This window comes from Somniosus microcephalus, chromosome 16, assembly GCF_052327205.1.
Source record: "Somniosus microcephalus isolate GS21.2 chromosome 16, FLI_Smic_1.0, whole genome shotgun sequence".
NCBI lineage: Eukaryota > Metazoa > Chordata > Chondrichthyes > Squaliformes > Somniosidae > Somniosus > Somniosus microcephalus.
In genome coordinates, this window is record NC_141002.1 from 109,536,741 (window position 1) to 109,546,830 (window position 10,090).

Below are 10,090 nucleotides of genomic sequence, written 5' to 3' on the forward strand. Positions count from 1 at the left end.
ATATCCTTCATTACAATTGTATTAATCCCTTCTTTAACCAGTAATGCTACCCCACCTCCCTTTCCTTTTTGCCTATCTTTCCTGAATATCGAATACCCCTGGATGTTGAGTTCCCAGCCTTGACCATCCTTGAGCCACGTTTCCGTAATCCCAACCAAATCATATTCGTTTACCTCTATTTGCGCAGCCAATTCGTCCACCTTATTACAAATGCTCCTCGCATTAAGACACAAAGCCTTCAGGCTTGTTTTTTTAACGCTCTTAGACCTATTAGAATTATTTACTGTGGTCACGTTTGATTTAAACCGTTGATTTCTCTGACTGCCACTTTTGTTTTTCTCCTGCCTATCTTTTGCTTTTATCCCGGTTTCCCTTTCCTCTGTCTCCCTGCTCAGGTTCCCAACCCCCTGGATATATGTCCGTTCTGCAGTCGAAAGGGGGTTAGGTACAGGTGTCACGAGCCACATGTACAGAGGTAGCCCTTGTCTCCTAGCAGCCAGCCACTGAAATGTGGAGCTGGATTTAATGGGGGGGCAGAAAGAGTGCACTGGCATAGTACGTATGCATTGTGACAGCTGCCAGGAAATCGGCACAGACCTGAATGATTCAATGACAGTGATCACCCACCAGCTGAACATTGATGGAGTCATAGTTTTACTATTTATGAAGGTTGTTGGCCCATTGGGAGGTGTCCTCGTGGCTACCTTGGTGCAGTTAATGACAGCGTGCACTTGGGGGAAGCCAACTATGCAGCAAAGCTCACAGCCCTTCCCTGCTGACTGCTGGGGTCCATGGGAAATGTGTAATGTAATTGTTGGCCTTGGCAAAGAGGGCATCAGGAGGCTGCTTGATACATGCATGCACAGAACACTGACTTACGTCACCTGCAGCACCCTGGAATCAGCTTTAGGCAAAAATGATTAAGGGCCGTAGTCACTTTGACTGCCACAGGCAATGCATAGCCAGCTGAGAGAGCGGGTTGCAAGTCTTGTTGTAAGTGGCTGCACAAGTCTGTGACTGCCTCTCTGGAGATCGCAGCCTCCTGATGCACTGCTCCTCACTCTGGGCCGGTCGGCCTATGGACAGGGTAAGGACGCCTGTGAGCAGCCCTTCTCAAGTGTGGCCTTGAGAGCTCAAATGTAGCTCCCATTGCCGCTCTTCCTCCAGTCACGCTAGAGTGCCCAGGATGACTTTTATTTTTCATCCCTGTGCTTCTGGCAGAGGTGTAAGCAGAATAATAGTAAACAACAGAGGGAAAGAATCCATGAGGAAATCCTGCCATGTCAATTGCACTTAGATATCAATGATCTCAGTACATGCCGTTGAATGCCCCTTAGCAAAAAATGATGAAAGGTGTCATCCTCGGAATATATTTAAAAAGGAGATGGATAGATTTCTAGACACAAAAGGCATCAAGGGGTATGGGGAGAGAGCGGGAATATGGTATTGAGATAGAGGATCAGCCATGATCATACTGAATGGCGGAGCAGGCTCGAAGGGCCGAATGGCCGACTCCTGCTCCTATTTTTCTATGTTTCTAGGTGTCATCGACAGTGCTATCAAGCGGCACTTACTCACCAATAACCTGCTCACCGATGCTCAGTTTGGGTTCCGCCAAGACCACTCAGCTCCAGATCTCATTACAGCCTTGGTCCAAACATGGACAAAAGCGCTGAATTCCAGAGATGAGGTGAGAGTGACTGTCCTTGACATCAAGGTAGCATTTGAGTGTGTGTGGCATCAAGAAGCCCTAGTAAAACTGAAGTCAATGGTAAACAGGGAGAAAACTCTCCACTGGCTGGAGTCATACCTAGCACAAAGGAAGATGGTTGTGGTGGTTGAAGGTCAGTCATCACAGCCCCTGGACATCGCTGCAGTAGTTCCTCAGGGCAGTGTCCTAGGCCCAACCATCTTCAGCTGCTTCATCAATGACCTTCCCTCTATCATAAGGACAGATGTGGGGAAGTTCACTAATGATTGCACTGTGTTCAGTTCCATTCACAACTCCTCAGATAATGAAGCAGTTCGTACTCGCATGTAACAAGACCTGGATGATATTCAAGCTTGGGCTGATAAGTGGCAAGTAACATTCGCGCCACACAAGTGCCAGGCAATGACTATCTCCAACAAGTGAGAGTCTAACCACCAGCTGTTGACATTCAATGGCATTACCATCGCCGAATCCCCCACCATCAACATCCTGGGAGGTCACCATTGATCAGAAATTTAACTGGACCAGCCACATAAATACTGTGCCTACGAGAGCAGGTCAGAGGCTAGGTATTCTGTGGCGAGTGTCTCACCTCCTGACTCCCCAAAGCCTTTCCACCATCTACAAGGCACAAGTCAGGAGTGTGATGGAATACTCTCCACTTGCCTGGATGAGTGCAGCTCCAACAACACTCAAGAAGCTCAACACCATCCAGGACAAAGCAGCCCGCTTGATTGGCACCCCATCCACCACCTTCAACATTCACTCCCTCCACCACCGGCGCACCGTGGCTGCAGTGTGTACCATCTACAAGATGCACTGCAGCAACTCGCCAAGGCTTCTTCGGCAGCACCTCCCAAATCCGCGACCTCTTCCACCTAGAAGGACAAGGGCAGCAGGCGCATGGGAACACCACCACCTCCAAGTCACACACCATCCTGACATGGAAATATATCATCATTCCTTCATCGTCGCTGGGTCAAAATCCTGGATCTCCCTCACTAACAGCACTGTGGGAGTATTTTCACCACACGGACTGCAGCGGTTCAAGAAGGCGGCTCATCACCTTCTCAAGGGCAATTGGGGATCGGCACTAAATGCCGGCCTTGCCAGCGACGCCCACATCTCAGGAACAATTTTTTTTTTATGTCCCTTTAAATACTGCCTCCAATTGCCATTTCATGCCTGCAGCATCCAGTAGTACTGGGCGAGTTCAGCACTGCGTGCTACTTCCACTTGAACAGGTTAAAATGGTGTTAGGGTCCTATTTTCATCATAGGACCTCGATTTCCATACTTTAATGCTTAAGACAGGTGCCTAGGCCACCCTTGTCAAAATGGTGGTGGGAGGAATTGGAGCAGGAACAGGGCAGTAATTGCAGCACTCCGATTTTAGGATAGCTACTGCCCCATCCTGCCAGGCAGCACCAGTTATAATCGGCATGTCCTGGACTCGTGCAGTACTAAGAGGGTGCTGCATTATTACAGCTCTGCTATTGTAGAATGCTTCTCTTATTAGTCAATGTATCTCTGACTCTCTTTCAGTTCCATTGTTCAACAGTTTATAATAAACCCAATAGAGTAACAATTTACTTAATACCTCTCAACTTAGGTGAATAGCATAAACGCATTTAAGGGGAAGCACACGAGGGAGAAAGGAATAGAAAGTTATGCTGATAGGGTGAGATGAAGTAGGGTGGGAGGAGACACGTGTGGAGCAGAAACCCCGGCACGGACCAGTTGGACTGAATGGCCTGTTTTTGTGCTGTACATTCTGTGTAATTCTGTATGTAGCTCTAACCACACAGGTTCAGCTTTTGCATTATCCCCCATCACATCCTTACATTCTAGTGCTGCAATAGAATCTTTGCTTAATACTGCCACTCCCTCCACTGTTCTGACTCTATCCCTCCTGAATATTTTGTAACTAGTAATGTTTAACTCCTTGTTCTAGCCCAAGCCAGATCTCCGTTAATGCACCGGACTCGTCACCTGCACAACGGTTCCACTGCAAGGCCACAAAATAATCGGCTCTTTTGCCAACTGCTCAAGTATCTCTCAGTTCTGATCAAGCAACCAAACTCTCAGATCATTTGGAACTGCTTCTCCTCAACATTAATTGACTTAGTCCTATCTAACCAGATACAGTCTCCTCATCTAACCACAACTTCCAAGCAATCCCCAACTCTATCACTAATTGTTTGCAAAGTCCCACATAGTTTTCTGTTACTTCTTACACTTTTGCCTGTGTACTTCAAGCAGTAAGTAGTAATAACAGCACTTTATATTTTTATAGTCTGTACTGTTCATTGGAGCCATGTATGAAATGCCATGAAGGCGTTCCTGTTAAGTGACAATACAGACTGTTCTTCTCTGCTGCCTTCAGTCTTCATCAAATGTTACCCAATATACAGTTCCAAATTTCTTTGAATATATCCCAGAACAAGGGATATTAAAATTGTCTTTCTCATAACTACAGATTGTCTGAGAGTCACAGGATTCAATAGAGCTTTTGCCCAAATGAACATACTAAACTGGAGGAGGGCAAATTTCAGGCAGTTGAAAGTGGGTCTGCCTCAGCTGGACTGGAAACAAAAATTAGCAAAACAGCAAATGAGCAAAGGGAGGCCGTCACAGAAGAGGTAGTTTGGGTATAGACTGGACAGATGGCTGAGGGGAGGAAGGAAGGGCATCCAAAGCTAGAGCTCCCCGGATGACTAAAGATATAGAACTCAAAATGAAAAAGAAAGCTTTAATAAATGTCGGGCTCATAATGCAGTAGAGAATTCAGCAGAATACAGAAAGTGCAGAGGAGAACTGAATAAGGAAATAAGGGCAAAGAAAGTGTATGAGAATAGATTAGTGGCTAACATAAAAAGGAACCCAAAGTCTTTTCTAAACATAAATAGTAAGAGTTGTCAAAGGAAGGGTGGGGCCGATTAGGAGATCTTCTTGTGGCGGCAGAGGGCATGGCTGAGGGACTAAATGAGCACTTTGCATCTGTCTTCACTAAAGTAGAGGATGCTGCCAATGTCGCAGTAAAGTAGGAGGTAGGAGGGAAGTTGGATCGGATAAAAATAGATAAAGAGGAGGTACTTAAAAGGTTGGCAGCACTCAAAGTAGAAAAGTCCCCCGGTCCAGATGGGATACATTCTAGGTTACTGAGGGAAGTAAGGGTGGAAATTGCAGAGGCTCTGGCCACAATCTTCCAATCCTCCTTAGATATGGGGTGGTGTCAGAGGACTGGAGGGTTGCAAAATGATGCACCCCTGTTTAAAAAAGGGGAGAGAGATAAACCTCAGGCCAGTCAGCCTAATATCGGTAGTGAGGAAACTTTTAGAGACAATAATCCGGGACAAAATTAATTGGCACTTGAAAAAACATGGATTAATAAATGACAGCCAGCATGGATGTTAAAGGCAAATCATGTTTGACTAACTTGAGCGAGTTCTTTGATGAAGTAATGGAGAGGGTTGATAAAGGTAGTGCAGTTGATGTGAATTTGGACTTTCAAAAGGCCTTTGATAATGTACCACATAATAGACTTGTTAGCAAGGGACAAGGGACAGTGGCAGCATGGATGCAAAATTGGCTGAGGGACAGAAAGCAGAGAGTAGAGGCGAACGGTTGTTTTTCAGACTGGAGGGAAATGTGCAGTGGAGTTCCCCAGGGGTCGGTATTAGGACCACTGCACTTTTTGATAAATATTAATAACCTGGACTTGGGTATACAGGGCACAATTTCAAAGTTTGCAGATGACACGAAACTCAGAAATGTAGTAAACAATGAGGAGGATAGTCAGACTTCAGGAGGACAGACAGGCTGGTGAAATGGGCAGACACAGGGCAGGTGGAATTTAACACAGAGAAGTGTGAAGTGATACATTTTGGTAGGAAGAATGAGGAGAGGCAATATAAACTAAATGTTATAATTTTAAAGGGGGTGCAGGAACAGAGACACCTGGGGGTGTACGTACACAAATCTTTGAAGGTAGCAGGACAAGTTGAGAAGGCTGTTAATAAAGTCGAGGATCCCATATACTTTATTAACAGAGTAAAAAAGCAAGGAAGTTATGTTAAACCTTTATAAATCACCAGTTAGGCCCCAGCTGGAGTAAATTGCCCAATTCTGGGCACCACACTTTAGGAAGGATGTCAAGGCCTTGGAAAGGGTGTAGGGGAGATTGACCAGAATGGTGCCAGGGACGAGGGACTTCAGTTACATGGAGGGGCTGGAGAAGCTGGGATTGTTCTCCTTAGAGTAGAGAAGGTTAAGAGGAGATTTAATAAAGGTGTTCAAAATCATGAAGGGTTTTGATCGAGTAAATCAGGAGAATATCCCGGGGGGGGGGGGTGTATTTCCCTATATCCGGGGGGTGAGGGGGGATTTCTCCATATCCGGGGGGTGAGGGGGGATTTCCCCATATCCGGGGGGTGAGGGGGGATTTCCCCATATCCGGGGGGTGAGGGGGGATTTCCCCATATCCGGGGGGTGAGGGGGGATTTCCCCATATCCGGGGGGGGGGGTGAGGGGGGATTTCCCCCATATCCTGAGGGGTGAGGGAGGATTTCCCTATATCCGGGGGGGTGGGGCGGTGAGGGGGGATTTCCCCATATCCGGGTTGTGAAGGGGGATTTCTCCATATACGGGGGGTGAGGGGGATTTCTCCATATCCGGGGGGTGAGGGGGGATTTCGCTATATCCAGGTGTGAGGGGGGTATTCTCCATATCCGGGGGGTGAGGGGGGATTTCCCCATGTCCGGGGGGGGGGGGGGTGAGGGGGGATTTCCCCATATCCGGGGGGGGGGGGTGAGGGGGGATTTCTCCATATCCGAGGGGTGAGGGGGGATTTCCCTATATCCGGGGGGGTGGGGCGGTGAGGGGGGATTTCCCCATATCCGGGTTGTGAGGGGGGATTTCTCCATATACGGGGGGGTGAGGGAGGATTTCGCTATATCCAGGTGTGAGGGGGGTATTCTCCATATCCGGGGGGTGAGGGGGGTATTCTCCATATCCGGGGGGTGAGGGGGGATTTCCCTATATCCAGGGGGTGAGGGGGGATTTCCCCATATCCGGGGGGGGGGGGGGGGCGGCGGTGAGGGGGGATTTCTCTATATCTGGGGGGTGAGGGGGCATTTCCCCATATCCCGGGGGTGAGGGGGGATTTCGCTATATCCCGGTGGGGGGGGGGGGGGGGGGTGTGAGGGGGGATTTCCCCATATCCCGGGGGTGAGGGGGGATTTCCCCATATCCAGGGGGGTGGGGGGGGGGGAAGGGGGTGTTGTGCATTTTGAATGTGTATTACAATTGTCCCACATGGGATACCGTAGTGGTGATTTGCAATGCACTATGGGAAATGTAGTGCATTAAGTGAAGAAGCACATTGTAAATAAAATGGCTGTTAACTAAATTCTCCACCCCGGAGTCCTTCTTAATTGTTATATAGGTAAGGGTATAAAACCCCTTGAGACACAACAAAACTGGCGACGAGGACGACGGACTTGCGCATCACTTTGCACTGGAATCGGCGATGTTTAAAGTAAGAAGTTCCTGTCTTTTCTTAATGGCGCGCCATCAGTTTAGTGCTGATGCAATCGCCTCGTAAAGGTGGCGGTTCGTGTGTTACACAAATAAGAAGGGGGAGAGTAACGATACAGTGAAACGAAGTGGAGGAAAAGGACTTTTTTTAAATGGCTATGCTAACCGGAGCGTTTGGACCATTTGATGAAACGGCAGAGCAATGGAGTGCTTATACGGAGTGTTTTGGATTTTTCGTGACTGCAAATGGCATTAAAGATGATGTGAAAGTGGCGACGTTCCTCAGTGTGATCGGAGCAAAAACATTTGGCTTGTTACGGAGTTTGATGCACCCGGATAAGCCTGGCGCTAAGAAATATGGTCAGATTGTGGAAGTTTTGGAAACACATTTCGCACCCAAGCCGCTGCTGATTGCCGAGAGGTTCAGGTTTCACAAACGAAACCAAGGGGAGGGTGAGTCCATAGCCGAATATATTGCAGTGCTAAAGAAGCTAACTGAGCATTATGAGTTTGGTGAAACTCATAATGACACTGTCCGTGATAGGTTTGTGTGTGGATTAAGATGTGAAGCAACACAGAAGCGCTTGCTCACGACTGACAAACTGACGCTTAAATCAGCAGTGGAGCTCGCTGTGTCTATGGAGTTAGCAGCTAAAGATGCACAGCTGTTGGTGGCTGCAACGAGAGTGCACAGGGTAGCAGCTACACCGGATAAGCATGCAAGGGGCGCCAGAGAGTGTTACAGATGTGGAAGGTCAGGTCATCAGCCATCTGACTGCTGGTGTAAAGACCTGACCTGTCAGAAATGTGAAAAGGACACATTGAACGTGTGTGTAAATGGCAAAGCAAACAATCCTACACAGACACACAAAAACAAACAAGGAAACACATCCAACTGGCGTTCTAAAAAGAAAAACCTACACATGGTGAAACAAGAACAGGAAGACAGTGACACAGACTCTGATGGGGAGCTGAATCTCCATGTGTTAACGGTGAATGGAGGCTCATCAGGCTATGGAGTCACTCCGCTACTAGAGGGAATACCGGTCAAAATGGAGCTGGATACGGGGGGGCCGCTGTCTCCTTGATTTCAGAGAAGCTATTCAAAGAAAAGCTGAACCACCTATCACTGACGCCGGCCAAGCTCATCTTAAAGACCTACACTGGGGAAACAGTCCCAATGCTGGGTAAGACGGAGGTCAAGGTGGAGCTTAATGGACAAACCGTGATGCTGCCAGTTTACGTGGTCAAGGGCGACTATCCATCCCTGATGGGCAGGCCATGGTTGGAGAAAATTCATCTGGATTGGAAAAAAGTGAATGCGGTGTCAGTCGAAGAGGCGGGGCTAGCGGCAGTGTTGACAAAGCATGCGGCTGTCTTTGACAGAGAATTGGGGAGTATGAAGGGGATTACGGTCAAACTCAAGGTGAAGCCTGACAGCCAGCCACAATTCCTGAAACCCAGGAACGTTCCCTACGCCCTCAGACCAAAGGTGGAGGCTGACCTGGAGCGTCTGGTCAAGATAGGGGTCCTGGTGCCGGTTTCGCACAGTGAGTGGGCCACGCCCGTGGTACCAGTGATGAAGAGTGGCGGCGCGGTTCGCTTATGTGGAGATTTCAAAGTAACAGTGAATCCTGTGCTCTCAGCTGAACAGTAATGAGGATATAGAATGCAAAAATAGGGTAACAACTCGCTTCGCATGGCCAAGGACCCTGCCAACCTAAAATGGAGGATCCTGTTAGCCTAAAATGGTGGTGCAATGTCGACATCGCTGAGTCACTTGCATATTGTAAGAGATGATCATGTTAACTCGGGAAAAGCTAAACTGATCTGTGGCTGCTAATATGGCTGGCACCCACAACGTCACACCTTGCTGGTGGAAACAGTGTAGGGCGGAGTGCAGAGGATATACAGACAATAGGCGATCAGAAAACACATTACCATTATTGAAAACGCATTACCATACTGATTAGGTGATCGTGAAACCATTACCCGCATATTTCCTAAACTATAAACCATTCAGTGAAATGTGACTTCTTTATTTCAAACTGCCAGGCCAGGAAATCAATTTAAATGTGTACGTGCCCAGCTCGGGATTGGTGCAGACTGTAAGATGTGTTAATGTCTTCTCAAAAGCAAGTATAATAATGTGGTACTCTGTATGAAAGATTACTTGCTCTGGTGGAACCTGTCGAGACTCTGCTGGAGTCAGAACTGTGCTGTATCAGAGTAAGTCTCCCGGGACAACAGAATAAAACAACTGTTGAACTAAACCAGTATTCCGACTCAGTGTTTGTACTGAACCAGATTGAGGACCAAAAAATCCGTTTCAACATTTGGTGTCAGAAGTGGGATCTCAACGGACGATCACCGAGAATTCGCGAAATTAAGAGCCGAACTAGTTTTGGACGTGAGAGGAGGAAATGGGCCCCCGGAGTGAGTATGTTTAAATTTACCACTTCGGTTTTCCTCTGATCCGTAAGTCCGATAAAAGTTTTGCCACTCGCTAATTCTTGTGTGGTGTCCTGACGAGATCTGGGTCAATCTGGCGAATACTGTGTAAACTTAGGAAATAAGTATCCAAGTCGGGTAAAGCGCCGGCCTCGTATTTCACTTGGCCCGCTCAGGCTCCGATTGGACTAAAAAGTAGATAAGTGATTTTAAAGAAAGAGAAAAGGAATACTTGAAAGAAAGTAAAAAGAGAGAGTCGGGGACTCTAGAGCTATAGCAACTTGTACTCGGGGAGTGCAAGATAAGGGTCGTACGATTAGAATAATTAGGCTAAGAATACCTGTACCAGGTGGTGACCGAGGCTAAGAATACCTGTACCAGGTGGTGACAG

The 10,090-nt window shown here is 47.7% G+C and overlaps 1 protein-coding gene across 5 annotated transcripts in view; it reads right to left on the reverse strand.

Annotated features, from left to right (window-relative positions):
- Nucleotides 1-10,090, reverse strand: part of parp11 (poly(ADP-ribose) polymerase family member 11) — a 190,511-nt gene that overhangs the window by 179,480 nt on the left and 941 nt on the right. The gene's annotated exons all lie outside the window — the stretch shown is intronic.